Raw genomic sequence first — 5,568 nt, forward strand, 5'->3', positions numbered from 1 at the left:
GTTGAAAATGGAATACCGCAAATTTACACGACAAAGCACGTCATGGTTATTAAATAACCGAATTAAATTGATAAAGATTGCAGAGCATGCCGCGGTCTGTGTTGGCAACAACTAGGGTTGTCACCTTTCGTAGTGAAAAATACCTGCTGAGGGAGAGGAGGCGGAATAGAGGGAAAGGAGGAAATGTTCGCGGGAAAGGGAAAGTAAGTGAGGGGTGGAGAGTACACAGAGAGAGAGAGAGAGAAAGAACGAGCGTACTGGCTCAAGACAACAATGATAATAATAAGAAGAAAACTAATAATACTACTAAATAAACTAATAACTAAATAAAATAAACTAATAACTAACAAACTAATAAATAAAAATATTACTAAACTAATAATAAACTAATAACTAATAATAATAACTAAGAAAACGACTGGTGACTACGGAGTTGGGTCTGTGCTCCAGATTTATTCATGCTGTAGTGGAATGTTGAAAGGAAAACCCCGTAAAAGTCCCTATGAAAGGTGTTGAGCCACAAATACCGGCAAAAGGCTGCCGGTGTCACCTTCCTACAGGCAATCGGCAGAGCGAGCAATCCTAGCAACATCCGGAACTGCTAGGTCGCCCTGCGGGAAAGTCCGTTATAGGATACAGAAGTCGTCTGCTTTTGCGCGCGCCAGTGCACCTGCTTGAGCAGACGACTTTCAGGAGTAACCGGGGACCGCGGCAACTCTTGTACATTTTCTTTCAGTTCTCGGGCGAAAAACGCACATTCTAAGAAGTGGCCCACATGGTGGTTTAGAACAACTATGTTAACTTTCAGAGACAAGTAAAAAGTCGCAGAACAACCCCACTCACAATCACATATCTGAAGTCGCAGCCACGTGCGCGCGCGGTCGCACTACAGCTCCGACTAAAAATATATTACGCGCGCTTCCATTACACTCCCCGTTGCACACTGATCATGTTTCGAAATGAAGTGTCGCTGACGACGTACATGGAGAAGGAGTGCGTGTTTATTTTAAAAAACGCATTAAATACTCGGGGAAAGAAAACACGTGACTTAGCTTCTGCGTATCCGATTATGTGCCACATTATCGGAGACCCCACAGTCAATGCACGGGTTACATTCTCCGCTCGCGGAGATATATGTCTGAGTGTCCCCATTTCGAGAGCAAGGGGATTATTCAACCCAAGGGCCTTCTGCAGGTTCCGATTGCCATGGCAACGGCGACGTACCCGCAGGCCGACGTCATGCGTGACGTTGCATGGCAGTGAAGCGCATGTTCCGTCGTCTGCTATTACGGCACGTTTCGACAAATTCCTCGAAAACGACTTGGTTATTCTGAATGAAACTTTGACGGTTGTATGTGTACAGTACTTGTCAAGATAGTTGCAGCAAAGTTTCGGAATCGCCCCGGCTGTACAAGACCGCCCCTTTAAAGTCCAAGGAAGTTCAAGAGCATGACACGCGCTGAACAGCAGCTAGATCACTTAATGGCGACGTGCAATATGTACATCAGTGGCACTATAGGAATTATCAACCATAAGCTTTAAGCGAAAATAAAGACGAAACAAAAGAAAATACAAGCGCGGGTGTTATGCGGAGGAGTCATATATAACGTTCGTTTTCTTGATCCATACTCCATAGTATGTGGTGGGCCGTTCTCTTCGACAGCACCCATCTAGTTCTCCCCTGCCTTTTCGAAACAGCGCAGATCCCCGTGTTCCCTTATGTGGAGAATCCTAAGTGATTGATAGCTAATATAAAAGAAGATGGATCTTACCTTATTTTGCTATATTTTGGATTCTTGCCACCTGGAAATATAATCTAATGTATATAGTGTAAAAGGCATTCAAAGGCAACGACCACGTCATTTCTCGTGTGACAGCAGTAGTATTATGCAGAGATAAATATTTTTCCAAACGCGTTATTCCAGTTCCGGTGCTCAAGCGTTAGGACCGCATCCTCCAGTGGATACTTTCGGTGTATAGGAGTTGGGCTAGCATAGATTGCGGAGGGTAACCGGGCATTTCACGTAAACTACAAGTTAGCGACCTTCGTCAGCAGGTGCGGGAAGGCTATGGTAGGTGGAATAAATAGAAGCTACAAAACCAAGCAGTTGGTACCACATCTAGATGATCAGCAGCAGTCCTCTGGGTCCGTTGAGGGTACTCCTCAGTGCTCAGTAGCTTTGCCGGTGATCTGTTCAGTGTTGAGGAGAGCAGCGCGTACACGAAGCTATACTGAGGACACCAGTGAAGAATCCCCTCAACATTCGCGCAAGCGGGCCCAGAGGACGCTGCTGATCACGCTGTTGCAAGTACTGCCACCTAGAGCGATGCGAATTCTACCACCATTGAATGCCTTTATAAAAGACAGTCACGAAGGTTACCTTGTTGCATCTCGCTGTCCATTTGCAGCAGAAGCGTCGTAATGCTGTTCTGCCGTGTCGAACTGATCCTTCCTGTCCGGATGTCCCGGTCGCCTACCGATCCTTCCACAAACCGCGCGTGCCGAGACATCAGAACAATATATTCCAACGGCTCAATCGTTGTCGGTGAAATAGTTAATTTATTGGCATCATCGTTTCTCTTTTATGCGCATCAGGTGCACGGTATGCACCAGGTGCGTGTAAGAATGGAGGTAGGCATCTGTGCAGGCAGCCAGTTCTCGCGCGGTTTATAAACCAGAAGGATGACGATGCGGTGGCAGATCTAGGGAGGGGGGGGATATCGCCCCCCCAAAAAACGTCAGTTTATCCATTGGATTTCTCTCTCCCCCTCCCCCACTACCCTCTCCGACAAAGAAACCGCCCCCCCCCCCCCCCCAAACCGAGGGTCTGGATCCGCCCCTGTGACGATGCGGGCTGGTCGGGAGAAATTCATATTTACAAACGGTGAAAACCTGGGCTGGGCTTCGTGAACTCCATCGCGCCTTTGTATCTCTGTTCACCCCCACCCCCCAAACGTTTATCCCTGCCACCTGACATGCAGTCTTTATTTCGAAGGCAGCACTATAGCTTTTAGTGGTTTCGATCGTAACAATTAATTCGCCAAAAGCGTTTGCTGTGAGGCAACATATCCATGGATGCCAACATCGTGGCAGGTAAGCCTTCTGCTAATTGACAACGCGATTATCAAAACAGAACGCTCGCTCGTTTGGATAGTGTCACTAGCTTTTTTTTAAGGTCCGTGTTAGCGCCGCGAAGCAACTGCGGCCAGGCCTCCACAGCTCCCCGCATTTGCGGCAGTAGAAAAATAAAATCACGTCACAGTCACGTGGTATTACATCGTCAGGCATCATGACGGATGCCCATTGGCCAAAGGAGGATGCGCGCTCCGGGATTGGTTGATAAAGTTTCGAAATATCTGACAGCTCACTTTTCGCGGGCAGTCTGGGCAGTCGGCCAGTTAGTTAGTTAGTTAGTTCCAGTACCTAAACCCTTTTAAGACAGGGTGGGCGCTTGTATCAAGCGCCTCAGGAGTAACTTGGCGGGCAGCTCCAAGCGAGGCCGCTGCGTCTCCGCGGCTCGCCGATGTCGGTTGACCACAACGACCAAAGAGGAAGTGTACGCGCGGGTTTGTTCGTGAGCTATAGTGACTCTGGCGATGTACTGATCTCCGATAAAGTGTCAACCTACGGACATTCTTGCCGGGTCGGAGCTGGAATGCTTGGTGAGCTGACGCCTGAGGAACACTTTCGAGCGCTGTCGCATTTTCAAATACAGTGACTAAGAAGAGTGTGTTCGTAACGACAAAAGTATTTCCCGTGACTGTGTGACCTACGGTGCATCGCCAGAATGAGAAGAAGATGCTCATCTGTGAAACGCACGCACTCGTGGACTTCGCTCGCCTCCAGAAGTAGACTGTATGTGTGCTTTGCAAGTTCGAACTTGGTTTGGTTGCTGTCTATTCAAGGAACGAAACGTCCTGTACGCACGGTGAATATATGAGTCAAACATTTGGGTTTATACGTTGCATCAATAAATATCTATTTCGCCTATCAAAAATGTCTTAGTTATTGTGGAATAACGGGCGCCAGGTATGAAAACCTGTAGAAGTCAATGGCAGCCAGGGCCGGCCGAAAGCCGAGCCAAACTGAGAGGTTGCTGATTGGTTGGCTGCTAGGTATCACGACGCATTTTCATTGGTCGTATGTCCAGTGTTGCCTGAATTATCTCAAACTATGGGCTCTATGGGGAGCTGTGGGCGCCTGCTGCGGCCATGAGCGGCATAGACATGAACAGAGGAAGAGGACGGCAGAAAGGATTGGGGAACAGGGGGGAGGGGGTTAGTGGGCGTCCTGGGCAGACTTCAGGAGGGACCTATGCCAACATTCGTCTGAAAAGCCGGAAAACACAAGGAAAACCTCAGACTGCACTGCCTGTGCTGCAATTGACTTTTTTTCACGTACACATCGTATCCTAGCGGCTCTCCGGCGAACCACGCTCGGAACGCGTCAAAACAAATCCACGTGGGTGGCACAAAGGAACCAGTCCAGAGTGGGACCGACGAGCTCGCGCCGTTCGTACGGCCTCCCCACTGGTCCTCACTTCTGTCGTCCCCGCACTGCGCCATCTAATGAAGACTGAGATAACCCTCTCCTGCGCCTCAAGGTCACGCGCATGCGCATAAGCCGTGGTGAAAAAGATCCATTCGAACCCGCGTCGCCTCCCAGTCTCGGCGGTCGTTACTAGTGTTTGGGCGAAGCCGTGCTCACTTTCCGGACAACGTTAGGACTAATTCGAGCAAGACTTTGAGTGCAGATTATCATCAGTGAGCATATGTCGTGCTTCACTGCGTAAGAGCGCAATGAACAAAAAAAAAATAAAAAATCGAAAAATTAACGCTAGTTCACATTGATCAGATATATTAACTTCAAAATCGTCACACGGCATAACGTCATGACTGGGAACAGCTCTCCAGAACGAACCTCCGTGCATACCGTCCCAGAAATCCCATCTGCTAGCAAGAAATCTCCTGGTTCAAAGGCAGACAGGTGCACTGATACTGCACCTTTAGCAGTTCCAAACGGTGGCATCTTGCACCACCCAGTATGTAGTCTTGCATGGTATTTATGATGCCTGAATAGGATCCCCCTTTGTGTAGGGGTGGCCCCTTTGTAGAAGCGGAAGCCGCCATTTTGACGCCGTCGGTCGAAAGTACTGTCGAACGGGGCGTCCCGCAAGCGCACTGGTGAACAAGATCTCAGGTGCAGATCTAGAGGGGGGCCCGTATGTCCTGACCCCGTCCTCAATTTCTGTCTTCACATAGTGTTTAGTTGACCCTAGATTGCGTGTCTAGCATGCTGTCCATGGCTGAACCCCCTCCTCAGAAAAATTCTGGATCCACCCCTGGATCCTCTCTGGTGGATCAAGTGTTTCTTCTACGCAGCTGAGGAGGTAGCTCAGTCATCCAGCGTACTGCTGTGGGTGCTTGTGACTTTCTTAAGGCTGCTGTTCGCTGCCTTTGAACTGATTTACCCACACATCAGCCAATATCTGGCCAATCAGCATATTACTAGCCTTCAACCACATGTAAGTGCATGCAAGTCGGCGTGTAAATCTTGACCACTTTAAG

Source organism: Ornithodoros turicata, chromosome 3, assembly GCF_037126465.1.
Source record: "Ornithodoros turicata isolate Travis chromosome 3, ASM3712646v1, whole genome shotgun sequence".
NCBI classification, from domain to species: Eukaryota; Metazoa; Arthropoda; class Arachnida; order Ixodida; family Argasidae; genus Ornithodoros; species Ornithodoros turicata.